The sequence below is a fragment of the Ranitomeya imitator genome, chromosome 5 (assembly GCF_032444005.1).
Source record: "Ranitomeya imitator isolate aRanImi1 chromosome 5, aRanImi1.pri, whole genome shotgun sequence".
NCBI lineage: Eukaryota > Metazoa > Chordata > Amphibia > Anura > Dendrobatidae > Ranitomeya > Ranitomeya imitator.
Window position 1 is genome coordinate 221,977,784 of NC_091286.1, and position 16,262 is coordinate 221,994,045.

A 16,262-nucleotide genomic window follows, 5' to 3' on the forward strand; every position below is an offset into this window, starting at 1 on the left:
TGCGCCTAACGCTCCCTATGCAACTCGGCACAGCCTGAGAAACTAGCTAGCCCTGAAGATAGAAAAATAAGCCTACCTTGCCTCAGAGAAATTCCCCAAAGGAAAAGGCAGCCCCCCACATATAATGACTGTGAGTTAAGATGAAAATACAAACACAGAGATGAAATAGATTTTAGCAAAGTGAGGCCCGACTTACTGAACAGACCGAGGATAGGAAAGATAGCTTTGCGGCCAGCACAAAAACCTACAAACAACCACGCAGAGGGGCAAAAAGACCCTCCGCACCGACTAACGGTACAGAGGTGCTCCCTCTGCGTCTCAGAGCTTCCAGCAAGCAAGGAAAACCAATATAGCAAGCTGGACAGAAAATATAGCAAACAAAAGTAACACAAGCAAAACTTAGCTTATGCAGGGCAGACAGGCCACAAGAACGATCCAGGAGAAAGCAAGACCAATACTGGAACATTGACTGGAGGCCAGGAACAAAGAACTAGGTGGAGTTAAATAGAGCAGCACCTAACGACTTAACCTCGTCACCTGAGGAAGGAAACTCAGAAGCCGCAGCCCCACTCACATCCACCAGAGGAAGCTCATAGACAGAACCAGCCGAAGTACCACTCATGACCACAGGAGGGAGCTTGACCACAGAATTCACAACAGTACCCCCCCCTTGAGGAGGGGTCACCGAACCCTCACCAGTGCCCCCAGGCCGACCAGGATGAGCCAAATGAAAGGCACGAACCAGATCGGCAGCATGAACATCAGAGGCAAAGACCCAGGAATTATCTTCCTGACCATAACCCTTCCACTTAACCAGGTACTGGAGTTTCCGTCTCGAAATACGAGAATCTAAAATCTTCTCCACTATATACTCCAACTCCCCCTCAACCAAAACCGGGGCAGGAGGATCAACGGATGGAACCACAGGTGCCACATATCTCCGCAACAATGACCTATGGAATACGTTATGGATGGAAAAAGAAGCTGGAAGGGTCAAACGAAAAGACACAGGATTAAGATCCTCAGAAATCCTATACAGACCAATGAAATGAGGCTTAAACTTAGGAGAGGAAACTTTCATAGGAATATAACGAGATGACAACCAAACCAAATCCCCAACACGAAGTCGGGGACCCACACAGCGCCTGCGGTTAGCGAAACGTTGAGCCTTCTCCTGAGACAATGTCAAATTGTCCACCACATGAGTCCAAATCTGCTGCAACCTATCCACCACAGTATCCATACCAGGACAGTCAGAAGACTCAACCCGATTATTAAGGGCGAACTCAGCCAAAGGCAAAAAGGACACCCAATCATCCTGATCGGCAGAAACAAAACATCTCAGATATGTTTCCAAGGTCTGATTGGTTCGTTCAGTCTGGCCATTTGTCTGAGGATGGAAAGTCGAGGAAAAAGACAAATCAATGCCCATCCTAGCACAAAAGGCTCGCCAAAACCTCGAAACAAACTGGGAACCTCTGTCAGAAACAATGTTCTCCGGAATGACATGTAAACGGACCACATGCTGGAAGAACAATGGCACCAAATCAGAGGAGGAAGGCAATTTAGACAAGGGTACCAAATGGACCATCTTAGAGAAGCGATCACAAACCACCCAAATGACCGACATTTTTTGAGAGACGGGGAGATCCGAAATAAAATCCATAGAGATATGTGTCCAGGGCCTCTTCGGGACTGGCAAGGGCAAAAGCAACCCACTGGCACGAGAACAGCAGGGCTTAGCCCGAGCACAAATCCCACAGGACTGCACAAACGAACGCACATCCCGCGACAGAGATGGCCACCAAAAGGATCTAGCCACCAAATCTCTGGTACCAAAGATTCCAGGATGACCAGCCAACACCGAACAATGAACCTCAGAGATAACTCTACTCGTCCATTTATCCGGGACAAACAGTTTCTCCGCTGGGCAACGGTCAGGTCTATTAGCCTGAAATTTTTGCAGCACCCGCCGCAAATCAGGGGAGATGGCAGACAAAATGACTCCCTCTTTGAGAATACCCGCCGGCTCAGACAAACCCGGAGAGTCGGGCACAAAACTCCTAGACAGGGCATCTGCCTTCACATATTTAGAGCCCGGAAGGTACGAAACCACAAAGTCAAAACGGGAGAAAAACAGCGACCAACGAGCCTGTCTAGGATTCAACCATTTGGCAGACTCGAGATAAGTCAAGTTCTTGTGATCAGTCAAGACCACCACGCGATGCTTAGCTCCTTCAAGCCAATGACGCCACTCCTCGAATGCCCACTTCATGGCCAGCAACTCTCGATTGCCAACATCATAATTACGCTCAGCAGGCGAAAACTTCCTGGAAAAGAAGGCGCATGGTTTCATCACCGAGCCATCAGAACTTCTTTGCGACAAAACAGCCCCTGCTCCAATCTCAGAAGGATCAACCTCGACCTGGAACAGGAGCGAAACATCTGGTTGGCACAACACAGGGGCAGAAGAAAAACGACGCTTCAACTCTTGAAAAGCTTCCACAGCAGCAGAAGACCAATTGACCACATCAGCACCCTTCTTAGTTAACTCAGTCAACGGTTTAGCAATACTAGAAAAATTATTGATGAAGCGACGATAAAAATTAGCAATGCCGAGGAACTTTTGAAGACTCTTCAGAGATGTCGGCTGAGTCCAATCATAAATGGCCTGAACTTTAACAGGGTCCATCTCGATAGTAGAAGGGGAAAAAATGAACCCCAAAAATGAAACCTTCTGAACACCAAAGAGACACTTTGACGCCTTCACAAACAAAGAATTTGCACGCAGAACCTGGAACACCATTCTGACCTGCTTCACGTGAGACTCCCAATCATCCGAGAAGACCAAAATATCATCCAAGTATACAATCAGGAATTTATCCAGGTACTCTCGGAAGATGTCATGCATAAAGGACTGAAACACTGATGGAGCATTAGAAAGCCCGAATGGCATAACCAGGTACTCAAAATGGCCCTCGGGCGTATTAAATGCTGTTTTCCATTCATCGCCCTGTTTAATACGCACAAGATTATACGCACCACGAAGATCTATCTTGGTGAACCAACTAGCCCCCTTAATCCGAGCAAACAAATCAGACAGCAGCGGCAAGGGGTACTGAAATTTGACCGTGATTTTATTTAGAAGGCGCTAATCAATACAAGGTCTCAGCGAACCATCCTTCTTGGCCACAAAAAAGAACCCTGCTCCCAATGGCGACGACGACGGGCGAATATGACCTTTCTCCAAGGATTCCTTTACGTAACTCCGCATAGCGGCGTGTTCAGGCACAGACAAATTAAACAGTCGACCTTTAGGAAATTTACTACCAGGAATCAAATCGATAGCACAATCACAATCCCTATGCGGAGGTAGGGCACTGGACTTGGGCTCATTAAATACATCCCGGTAATCCGACAAGAACTCTGGGACCTCAGAAGGGGTGGATGATGAAATAGACAGAAAAGGAACATCACCATGTACCCCCTGACAACCCCAGCTGGACACAGACATTGATTTCCAATCCAATACTGGGTTATGGACTTGTAGCCATGGCAACCCCAACACGACCACATCATGCAGATTATGCAACACCAAAAAGCGAATATCCTCCTGATGCGCAGGAGCCATGCACATGGTCAGCTGGGTCCAGTACTGAGGCTTATTCTTGGCCAAAGGCGTAGCATCAATTCCTCTCAATGGAATAGGATACTGCAAGGGCTCCAAGAAAAACCCACAGCGCCTAGCATACTCCAAGTCCATCAAATTCAGGGCAGCGCCTGAATCCACAAATGCCATGACAGAATAGGATGACAAAGAGCAGATCAAAGTAACGGACAAAAGAAATTTCGACTGTACCGTACCAATGGTGGCAGACCTAGCGAACCGCTTAGTGCGCTTAGGACAATCGGAGATAGCATGAGTGGAATCACCACAGTAAAAACACAGCCCATTCTGACGTCTGTGTTCTTGCCGTTCAGCTCTGGTCAAAGTCCTATCGCACTGCATAGGCTCAGGTCCATGCTCAGATAATACCGCCAAATGGTGCACAGTTTTACGCTCACGCAAGCGTCGACCGATCTGAATGGCCAAAGACATAGACTCATTCAGACCAGCAGGCATAGGAAATCCCACCATGACATCCTTAAGGGCTTCAGAGAGACCTTTTCTGAAAATTGCTGCCAGCGCACATTCATTCCATTGAGTGAGCACAGACCACTTCCTAAACTTCTGACAATATATCTCTACCTCATCCTGACCCTGAGACAGAGCCAGCAAATTTTTCTCTGCCTGATCCACTGAATTAGGTTCATCATACAGCAATCCGAGCGCCAGAAAAAATGCATCAATATTACATAATGCAGGATCTCCTGGCGCAAGGGAAAATGCCCAGTCTTGAGGGTCGCCACGTAATAAAGAAATAATGATCTTAACTTGTTGAACTGGGTCACCAGAGGAGCGGGGTTTCAAAGCCAGAAACAGTTTACAATTATTCTTAAAACTCAGAAACTTAGCTCTATCTCCAGAAAACAAATCAGGAATAAGAATTCTTGGCTCTAACATAGAATTCTGAACCACAAAGTCTTGAATATTTTGTACTCTTGCAGTGAGATGATCCACACAAGAAGACAGATCTTTAATGTCCATCACTACACCTGTGTCCTGAACCACCCAAATGTCTAGGGGAAAAGAAAGGCAAAACACAGTACAGAGAAAAAAAAAATGGTCTCAGAACTTCTCTTTTCCCTCTATTGAGAAGCATTAGTACTTTGGGCCTCCAGTACTGTTATGAACAGGTGATTCAGAACCACAATGGACCTAGTGGTTAAGAGCACACAAAGTGACCTGATAGTTACTAACATAGAACGAGCTCTGAGACGTGGGAACTCTGCTGACCGCAATCCCTAATCCTATCATACCACACTAGAGGTAGCCGTGGATTGCGCCTAACGCTCCCTATGCAACTCGGCACAGCCTGAGAAACTAGCTAGCCCTGAAGATAGAAAAATAAGCCTACCTTGCCTCAGAGAAATTCCCCAAAGGAAAAGGCAGCCCCCCACATATAATGACTGTGAGTTAAGATGAAAATACAAACACAGAGATGAAATAGATTTTAGCAAAGTGAGGCCCGACTTACTGAACAGACCGAGGATAGGAAAGATAGCTTTGCGGCCAGCACAAAAACCTACAAACAACCACGCAGAGGGGCAAAAAGACCCTCCGCACCGACTAACGGTACGGAGGTGCTCCCTCTGCGTCTCAGAGCTTCCAGCAAGCAAGGAAAACCAATATAGCAAGCTGGACAGAAAATATAGCAAACAAAAGTAACACAAGCAAAACTTAGCTTATGCAGGGCAGACAGGCCACAAGAACGATCCAGGAGAAAGCAAGACCAATACTGGAACATTGACTGGAGGCCAGGAACAAAGAACTAGGTGGAGTTAAATAGAGCAGCACCTAACGACTTAACCATGTCACCTGAGGAAGGAAACTCAGAAGCTGCAGCCCCACTCACATCCACCAGAGGAAGCTCACAGACAGAACCAGCCGAAGTACCACTCATGACCACAGGAGGGAGCTTGACCACAGAATTCACAACAGATACCAAAGGGGCTGTAGTAAGCAGTGCAGCTCTGGTCCAGGGATGGCTTTTTAAGTAAAGGGGTTATGATTGCGTGTTTAAATGAGGAGGGAAAGATACCCGAAGAAAGAGAGAGGTTAAATATTTTAGTCAGGTGAGTGGTGACCACTGGTGAGAGAGACTGCAGGAGATGTGAAGGAATGGGGTCACTGTTGCAGGTGGTAGGCCGAGCAGAAGCGAGGAGCTTGGAAACTTCTTCTTTTGAAACAGGCTCAAAGATGTTTAGTGAGCTTGATGTGCGGCAGGGAAGGGGATCCAGGAACTGAGGAGATTGGGCTGAGATATCCTGATGGATGTGGTTGATTTTTTCTAGGAAATAAGTGGCCAGATCCTCACCACTGAGGTTGGTGATGGGGGCCTGTACTTTAGGTTTCAGGAGGTAGTTTAAGGTTTCAAAAAGTCATTTTGGGTTGTTGGATAGTGAGGTGATGAGAGTGGTGAAGTAGGATTGTTTTGCCAGATGAAGGGTCGAATTATAGGTTTTGAGCATGAACTTATAGTGGATGAAGTCTTCTGCTAAGAGAGATTTTCTCCACTGCCACTCTGCACACCTTGAGCAACGCTGAAGAAAGCGTGTTTGCATAGTGTGCCAGGGCTGCCGTTGTCTGTGTCTGGTGTTTCTGCGTGTAGAAGGTGCTGCTTCATCTAGGGCATTCTTCAGTGTATTATTGAAGTGTGACAATGCTAAGTTTGGACAGGAGAGGGAGGAGATGGGGGCTAAAGATGTGTGGAGATTGTCCATAAGCTGCTGGGTATTAATGGTACACGTATTCCGATAAGTGTGGTAAGTGGGGGTGTCCCGGGTGAGGAGACAATTCTTGACAGAAGGAAAGAAGGTTGTGGTCCGAGAGCGGGAGAGCGGAGTTAGTAAAGTCGTGCAGCGAGTTGTCATCATCTTATTTTTTAAAACATTTGTAACACAAATAACAAGAAAAATAACAAAAAATACAGTATAAGACAATGCAAAAAATTTAGGTGGTATCTAATGATAGTCCCCTATACTGCTTTGAGCAAGGGAATTAGTTCCAATTGATCCACATTCAGTTCAGTTCAATAGTTTTGTTATGGAACTCAATATCAATAACATTGGTCATGCTTTTACATCAGAATTTCATTATAATGAATTACCATTCCTTGATATCATCATTAAAAAAGATCCCAATGGTAGCTTAACAACAAATATTTACCATAAACCTACAAGACCTAATAGCATCTTGCACTGGAACAGTCATTATCCAGCCCCTCTCAGGAAAGGCATCCTAAAGGGCGAATTTTTAGACTACAGAGGAACTGTTCTGACGTTAGGACGTTCCAAAATCAGGCAGTGTACATGTTTAGGAGATTTAAGGAAAAGGGTTGCCCAGATCATATCCTGTTCCAGGCTTATGATTGTGCGGAGGAGGATAGGCAATCCTTGTTGCAAAAACGAAAGGGAGATGGTGATGCCCCAAGTGAGATAACTAGAATCATTGGTACTTTTGATAAACAGTACTGGAGGGTCAGTGATGTTACCAGTAGACATTGGGATATCTTGAAAATGGATCCAGACTTGAATGATATTGTCGGGGTGTATGTGTATCCAACTATCACCTATAGAAAGGAAAAATCTATAAAAGATATGCTGGTACACAGCCACTATAAGAAACCCACAGACAGGGAGACGTGGATTGATAGAAAACCATGTGGGTTCTTGAAATGTGGGAATTGCAGTTTTGTAAATGGATGAAACCCAACAAGTCTTTCAGGAGTCCCTCAACGGGAAAGTAATTTTTTCCGAGGGATTTTTCAAATTGCAAAACCTCAGGGGTTGTAAATATGGCTACTTGTCCCTGCCCGAGAGATTATGTAGGAAAAACAAAAAGGGAATTCTGGAGAGTTGGTGAACATCTGGGGGATGTAAGAAATGATAGGGATACACTCCTAGCCAAACACATGAGGTTGGTTTATCAGGGGGATGTTGACAATATTGTACAGTTTCACCTGTCTTTCACTAAGGGGACTTGTCAGGGAGTCACAAAAACACTGAACTTTAGGAAGGCAAAGTTTGACCAGCTTAGAGATGCCCTTAATCTGGTAGACTGGGACAATATCCTCAGAAATAAGAATACAGATAATAAATGGGAAATGTTTAAGAACATCCTAAATAGGCAGTGTAAGCGGTTTATACCTTGTGGGAATAAAAGGACTAGAAATAGGACAAACCCAATGTGGCTAAACAAAGAAGTAAGACAGGCAATTAACAGTAAAAAGAAAGCATTTGCACTACTAAAGCAGGATGGCACCATTGAAGCTCTAAAAAACTATAGGGAGAAAAATACTTTATCTAAAAAACTAATTAAAGCTGCCAAAAAGGAAACAGAGAAGCACATTGCTAAGGAGAGTAAAACTAATCCCAAACTGTTCTTCAACTATATCAATAGTAAAAGAATAAAAACTGAAAATGTAGGCCCCTTAAAAAATAGTGAGGAAAGAATGGTTGTAGATGACGAGGAAAAAGCTAACATATTAAACACCTTCTTTTCCACGGTATTCACGGTGGAAAATGAAATGCTAGGTGAAATCCCAAGAAACAATGAAAACCCTATATTAAGGGTCACCAATCTAACCCAAGAAGAGGTGCGAAACCGGCTAAATAAGATTAAAATAGATAAATCTCCGGGTCCGGATGGCATACACCCACGAGTACTAAGAGAACTAAGTAATGTAATAGATAAACCACTATTTCTTATTTTTAGGGACTCTATAGCGACAGGGTCTGTTCCGCAGGACTGGCGCATAGCAAATGTGGTGCCAATATTCAAAAAGGGCTCTAAAAGTGAACCTGGAAATTATAGGCCAGTAAGTCTAACCTCTATTGTTGGTAAAATATTTGAAGGGTTTCTGAGGAATGTTATTCTGGATTATCTCAATGAGAATAACTGTTTAACTCCATATCAGCATGGGTTTATGAGAAATCGCTCCTGTCAAACCAATCTAATCAGTTTTTATGAAGAGGTAAGCTATAGGCTGGACCATGGTGAGTCATTGGACGAGGTATATCTCGATTTTTCCAAAGCGTTTGATACCGTGCCGCACAAGAGGTTGGTACACAAAATGAGAATGCTTGGTCTGGGGGAAAATGTGTGTAAATGGGTTAGTAACTGGCTTAGTGATAGAAAGCAGAGGGTGGTTATAAATGGTATAGTCTCTAACTGGGTCGCTGTGACCAGTGGGGTACCGCAGGGGTCAGTATTGGGACCTGTTCTTTTCAACATATTCATTAATGATCTGGTAGAAGGTTTACACAGTAAAATATCGATATTTGCAGATGATACAAAACTATGTAAAGCAGTTAATACAAGAGAAGATAGTATACTGCTACAGATGGATCTGGATAAGTTGGAAACTTGGGCTGAAAGGTGGCAGATGAGGTTTAACAATGATAAATGTAAGGTTATACACATGGGAAGAAGGAATCAATATCACCATTACACACTGAATGGGAAACCACTGGGTAAATCTGACAGGGAGAAGGACTTGGGGATCCTAGTTAATGATAAACTTACCTGGAGCAGCCAGTGCCAGGCAGCAGCTGCCAAGGCAAACAGGATCATGGGGTGCATTAAAAGAGGTCTGGATACACATGATGAGAGCATTATACTGCCTCTGTACAAATCCCTAGTTAGACCGCACATGGAGTACTGTGTCCAGTTTTGGGCACCGGTGCTCAGGAAGGATATAATGGAACTAGAGAGAGTACAAAGGAGGGCAACAAAATTAATAAAGGGGATGGGAGAACTACAATACCCAGATAGATTAGCGAAATTAGGATTATTTAGTCTAGAAAAAAGACGACTGAGGGGCGATCTAATAACCATGTATAAGTATATAAGGGGACAATACAAATATCTCGCTGAGGATCTGTTTATACCAAGGAAGGTGACGGGCACAAGGGGGCATTCTTTGCGTCTGGAGGAGAGAAGGTTTTTCCACCAACATAGAAGAGGATTCTTTACTGTTAGGGCAGTGAGAATCTGGAATTGCTTGCCTGAGGAGGTGGTGATGGCGAACTCAGTCGAGGGGTTCAAGAGAGGCCTGGATGTCTTCCTGGAGCAGAACAATATTGTATCATACAATTAGGTTCTGTAGAAGGACGTAGATCTGGGGATTTATTATGATGGAATATAGGCTGAACTGGATGGACAAATGTCTTTTTTCGGCTTTACTAACTATGTTACTATGTTACTATTTTACTATGAGGTAGTGAAACTGAGTCCCAGAGGAGGTGATCATGATAGGTCCATTCTAAGAAAGGAGTGTGAATAGATATTCAGGCTGGATTCCCTTCAACCCAAAGGAATAAATGAGCAATTGTCGCTTACCTGTTTTGTTTAAAATCTACCTGACTTTTTGGTTGGACACTTGTAACACCCCAGGTAACCGATTGTTACAGTGATATTGCATTCATTTCGGGGAGTGTGATGTCATGCTTGGAGGCAAGGAGGATTTCCTTTACCAGGTAAGCACCTACATGCAAAACATTCTGAATCCAGGCCAGATGGAGGAGCTCTGAACCCTGATTCAGGGGAGCTTCCCCAGCTTTAAGTATTCTGGTCTGGAGGAGGAGTTAGTCATTTGTTCAGAGACAGTGAAAGAGAGAGGAGTGAGAGAAGAGAGTGGGGCCGTGCAGCCACGTGTGAGCTGCAGCTCTAGGAACAGCACATAACCTGAAGGGTTGGTATGTAGTGAGCATCTGAGGAAAGGAGCAAAGGAGAAGGAAAGGGCTTAGAGGGGAACTGTGACTGGGCACCATCTGAGCCGAAGCGCAGAGACTGGACATCGGGAACCCGGGGTTGTGTTGAACTCTAGGTCGCACATCAGAACTGGAGGGCAAAGGACTTTATGTAATTTGCCCGCACCCACACCTGAAGGTGCAGCAGTACATGAAGAGCCCAGGTCGTGATAGAGACCCTATAAAAAGGCTTGCACTGCCCAACATAATGGTAACTGTTCCAGGACAGGAGAGAGAGGACTTTGTCAGGGAGCCACAGGCAGCAAGGATCTCGCATACGAGCGTGAGCAGGAAGGCTTATGGACCTCACCTGGGAGAGGTTTCCACCATTGCCTCTAGGCCAGTCGGACCACCTATTGCTAGTACCCTGGACTGTGGCCTAATTCAATGAGTAAACCAGGTAAAGGCATTACAACCCTGTGTCCTCCATTTATTTGCCGGAATCCACAACACCATCCCTGCCCAGCACACCGTGAGCCCTGGGAGACCCAGCTTCACCTGTGGGAAGCGATACCATCTTGCTGCCATACCATCACCCCCAGAGGACCCCTTTTAGCAGTGTCGGTCACCCCTGACTGAGTACCACAGGTGGTGTCACAAACTTTTATTGCTTTACAGACTCCCTTTTAAAACTATCCCTTTTACTTGGGCGCCCAGAGCCACGGACCGGGTCGCAGCCACCCTGACTACCTCTTTAATTGCGACCAGACCCGGTACCGAGTACCCCTAGGCCCTGGCGGGCGACTCACACTGTTTTATTAATAGACTAGCGGAAAACTCTTTCCGTATTAGGGATATACAGATCTCTGTGATTTTTATATTGTTGATCTACTCTATAAATGGCCTGTTTGCCTTTCGAAGGGTCATTTTAATATATCCACATGAATTAAATTGATTGGATTTATCTATATTATTCAATAATTTTTTTCAACTTATTTAATGAGAATAGATTACCAGTGATTTTAGGTTATCATACTTTTATTTGAAAATAGACTTAAAGGGAATCTGTCACTTCATTTTTCGCATATAAGCTGCGGCCACCGCCATTAGGGGCTTATCTACAGCATTCTGTAATGCTGTAGATAAGCCCCCGATGTAACCTGAAACATAAGAAAAACAAGTTAGATTTTGCTCACCCAGGGGCGGTCTTTGCGTTCCGGGTCCGATGGGCATCACAGGTCCGGGTCCGGCGCCTCTCATCTTCATGCAATGATGTCCTCTTCCTTGCTTCTGTCACGGCTCCTGTGCAGGCGTAATTCTCAGCCCTGTTGAGGGCAGAGCAAAGTACTGCAGTGCGCGGGTGTCGGGAAAGGTTAGCAAGGCCCGATGCCTGCGCACTGCAGTACTTTACGCTGCCCTCAACAGGTCAAATCAGTATGCCTGCGTAGGAGTCATGACAGAAGCAAGGAAGAGGACATGATCGCATGAAAATGGGAGGCACCGGACTCAGACCTGTGACGCCTATCAGACCCAGACCGCCCCTGGATGAGTATAATCTAAGTTGTTTTTCTTATCTTTCAGGTTACATTGGGGGCTTATCTACAGCATTACAGAATGCTGTAGATAAGCCCCTAATGGCAGTGTCCGCAGCTTATATGCGAAAAATGAGGTGACAGATTCCCTTTAATATATAGGGAAAATGAGAACTGGCCATTTATTGGGAATATGTCCTGTCTGTTCTTCATGACCCCTTTCTGCGGCGCCCATCATTCAAGCGCTGCTGTTTTGTGTCGCTCCTTGATCCTGCGCAGTTGGCCACGGCCCGAGATACCTTGAACCGGAAGGCAAATCCATATACTTCCGTGTGATCCACATCAGGCATGCGCTATGGGGGTCTGCTATCTAGCTGGAAAATGTCATGAGCACTTCCGTGCGCTCCAGGCTGAAGCGCAAAAATATAAACATAAGGATGAATGACCTCGGGGAGATCAAAACATCTAACACCGCGGAGACACCATCACGTGTTTCTCAACACAGTGATCCAGAACACTGCCCCCATCCCTTATGGGAAATATGCAAATGCATGTAGAAAAGTTGCGGAGACACCATCACGTGTTTCTCAATGCAAGCAATAAATAGCCAGGTCTTTCACCGGGAAGGTACAACCACGGGAAGGGCAGCATCCAAAAAGGAAAATCACCTATGCCAAAACATGGTATCCATCCACAGACAGCTGTTTCGGGGTATTTGCCCCTCATCAGTGTGGAGTAGGAAACTGGCTATTAGGAGCAGTGCCTAGTAAAAGGACTCGTAGAAAAGCCGCGGAGACACCATTACGTGTTTCTCAACGCAAGCAATAAATAGCCAGGTCTTTCACCAGGAAGGAACAACCACGGGAAGGGCAGCATCCAAAAAGGAAGAAGCAGCAGCAAAACGCGCATTGGTGTATCTGTGTGGTGACCGGTGCCATCCTATGGGTAAGATATATTCAGGTTGCACATGCTCGTTACTTTAACCCCTTCCCCTATGGGTATATGTACTGATTGAGCCTGTATTCGGTAACTTATTTTGCTATGATATGGTACATCCCTTGGGAAGGTGTACATTATGCTTATCTTACCCACTTCTAAAATCTTTACTCTGGCTATCCATTATTATTAATGTGTGGACTTCTTGTTACATTTATGATATAGCCTGAGCTATATGGATAACCGGTCATTACCTGTATGCATCATTATAGTTTAACCTGTCCAGCGATCTTGTTTTTATTCTCGCACCTATTGATTGCCTGTGTTTTGTATTATATTACCAATAAAGTTGTATATATATTTTTCTAAAAACTAATCGCATGGCAATAGTGGTTATTTGAGTACGATATGGTTACATTCGGGAGTTTAGGCTCTTATGTTTTTTCATATGATTTCTATATGGCTCTTTGAAGAGTATCTCCCATGAATATGGTCTTTTCGTATTGTGGGTTCCGGTATGTTTATCTAATTCCTTGTTAATAGCCTTAGGGTATAAAATTAAAAAGATTACACTTTCCTCCCAGACCAGTGCTCTTCCTCTGATCTCAGGTGTCTCCCAGCGGTAATGTGACAATATCGCGTGACCACTGCAGCCAATCAGCAGTTCCTTATTTGTTGTGCTCACTATTGTGCCCGGGTTGTTCAGCTCTTATGGTGCGGTGAAGGCTGTTTATGTCAGCTGACTAGAGGTTGTCACAGCATTTGGAGGAATGGTGTCAATTTGGGAGGTAGGTCTAGAGGTTTTATTTCATACTACTCTCTGGACCTTTAAGGGCTAGTCTAGTAGTCTAGTGGTGGACAGCCTCTTTAAGTACAATAAAGAATTTTTTTTTTATTTGACCAAAGCAAGCCAAAAGCTTTAAACTACTCTAAATAGACATTTGTAGGTACCATATATCGGATACAAGAAAAAAAAACAACCTATAATCAGCTTCTCCTTTCAGCTCTTTCTCTGCCTGATCTAAAAGAAACAATAAAATATCGAACTAGGATAAATCTATAAAGCAGTACAGGGCTGGGAATCAATGCACAGAGCAGCATCCCACATAAAACATGTACGGTAATTGAAAATCCAAATAGAACTTGTAAAGCGCCAAGCTTCTCTTCTGCGCTAAGATCTTTTAATTCAGAACTAGTAAAGGGGTAAAACAGCACAAGAGAGGTTGATATTACAGCCAAAGTCTGAGAAAGATCAATGACACAAGACTTTTCCATTGTAGCAGAAGAAAACATAGAAAGTATATTTTGATATTGGGGAAAGTGCTACGAACAACCCGTTACCAGTATATGAAAACTCATCTGGTCACTGATATATACAATATCTGAATTTTAGAATTATTTTTGCCTTTGGTAGTCCATTCTAAGAACTAGGGCATTTACAAGCCCGTCCTACCCATTCACGTCTTAGATTAAAGTGATGCTCATGTATCCCACCCTACTCTAATGCTGTAACCATTAGAGAATGGAGACTTGGATAGTTCTTACCTTCTCAGCAGTAGTATTAAGAGAAAGCAAAGATATTAAGAACAAGACAACTTTTTTCTTACTGTGGAAACAAATACGTCATTGCCTTTCCTTCCTGCTCAGTCAGTGCGACCCTGGAAGCCCTCATTAACTCTTCTGGTAATGAAGTCTCAGCAAGAACTGAGAAGTCTTATCACATGGAAAGGGTGTTCCTGTCAGCATACGCCGCAAGGACGGCAAGATACATTATTAGTCAATGTCAGTCTTTCCTATAAAGCTGATTCTTCCTCATAGCCCCTCTTTAGATTCTGAAAGTACTATGTCTGAAAACCAAACCACAGCCTTGCTGAGCAGTAGCTGCATCATGCTTACAGGGTTATCATGCAACGTCTGTCTTGCAGAAGCTGCAGATTATAGGGTTGTCCTAAGTAACCATGATTCACCAGTGGCGTCCATGGAAGAGAGAGTGTAAAAAAGGATATAGACTCCAAAACTTCCCTAGTACACAGCTCAGAGCAGTACCCCAGTATAAAAACCTCGGATCACCCTTGTATTTAGTGTTTATGCTCTTATAGAAGAGAAATGAGGACCATGGTGGTCAATGTTAAATCTTTGAAATGGCTTTAAAACTTACCCACGTTCTTGCAATAATTTGGATAATTTATAAACAAAGTTTATGAGTAACTAAACCTTTAAAATGGTTTTATTCACATTTCATTATCCTAATAATTCCAAGCATTGGTTGAGGTCCAAGTCCTGAGACCTCCAATTGATCACCCAAACTTCCCCTACGTCCTGAAGAGGTCCGAAGCTTAGGAGACAGGAGTGCACCGCTCCTGGTTGAATGTGCACATACTGTAGACTGGGTAAGGATTCAATACAAAAGATACTCAATGGAAAACATACTGAATCCATACTCTGGGCTCTCTGCATGCTCATGCACAGAGCTGCACACCTCTTGGGGGTATTTTGGTGCAAATTGAGGGGTATCAGGACCTAGACCTTCACCGATCTGCTTGTAATTATTAAGGTAATGAGATGTGAAAAGACATTTCAAAAGTTTAGTTCTCTTTTAAGGTTCTTGTGCCTTGCTTTATGGCATTTAAGAAATGTGATTATGATTGCTTACATAACTCAAACCAGACACTGCTTGACAAACCAGACCTGTACTGGTTGACACTGCAGACAATGTCCTGGTGCTGAGCATTCTACAGTGTAATGTGCCTGTAATACATACTTTGTGTGAGTTTTTCTATCTGTAACGCCTTCGTGAACTTTCTAGTAGCTGATAGTATATGGCACTCTTTTAGTATTGGTAGGTGCCAGAGTAGGGATCCAATCTGTAGCAGTATGTAGATTAAAATTTTGCAATCAGATTGATGAAATGAACTGAAGATATTTATTTATACAGTCCGGTATTTGGACCGTCATCAAAATAACAAGGATTTCATAAGGTAAATAGATAGAAATCTAAACAGCTCTGTGGAACGTGCGACGTCCATCACTGCTTGCAGATATGGTTCTCAAAAATTGGCGACACAAACCAGTTTAGTGTTTGCAATGTTGATAATTTTTTTGAACCAATAATATTCTGCCAGTTGGAGGTTCGGCCTAGAAGAAGGAATGTGCAGAATATCCAGGGTTTGGCCCAGAAAGGGAGTTGCGTCCGGAGGAGGGAGCAGTTCATAATGAAGTACGACCCACCTGGGAAGGGACGACAAGTGGAAGAAGCATGGAAGGAGGCAGAGTTGCCGAGAGCTAAAGATGACGTGGCAGGATCAGAGTCGTCGAAAGTGAAAGATGAAGGGCCAGAAAGAGGCAGGATGAAGACCACAGGAAATGCGTAGTGAGCGAGACACTGAGCCATTTTCAATGCAGCATGTGAGGAGAAAGGAGCTCAGCAAAGTGACTCAGTTT

At 44.2% G+C, this 16,262-nt stretch overlaps 1 protein-coding gene across 2 annotated transcripts in view; it reads right to left on the minus strand.

Annotated features, from left to right (window-relative positions):
- The window catches only part of SYTL3 (synaptotagmin like 3), a 321,014-nt gene that overhangs the window by 240,829 nt on the left and 63,923 nt on the right, over positions 1–16,262 (minus strand). The window contains exon 1 of one of the 2 annotated variants that reach the window (XM_069725924.1): positions 14,367–14,491. The exons of the other annotated variant lie outside the window; for it this stretch is intronic. The gene's annotated coding sequence lies outside the window, so the exon portion shown is untranslated. Of the gene's footprint in view, positions 1–14,366; positions 14,492–16,262 lie in introns of those variants that run through there. 2 annotated transcript variants of the gene reach the window in all.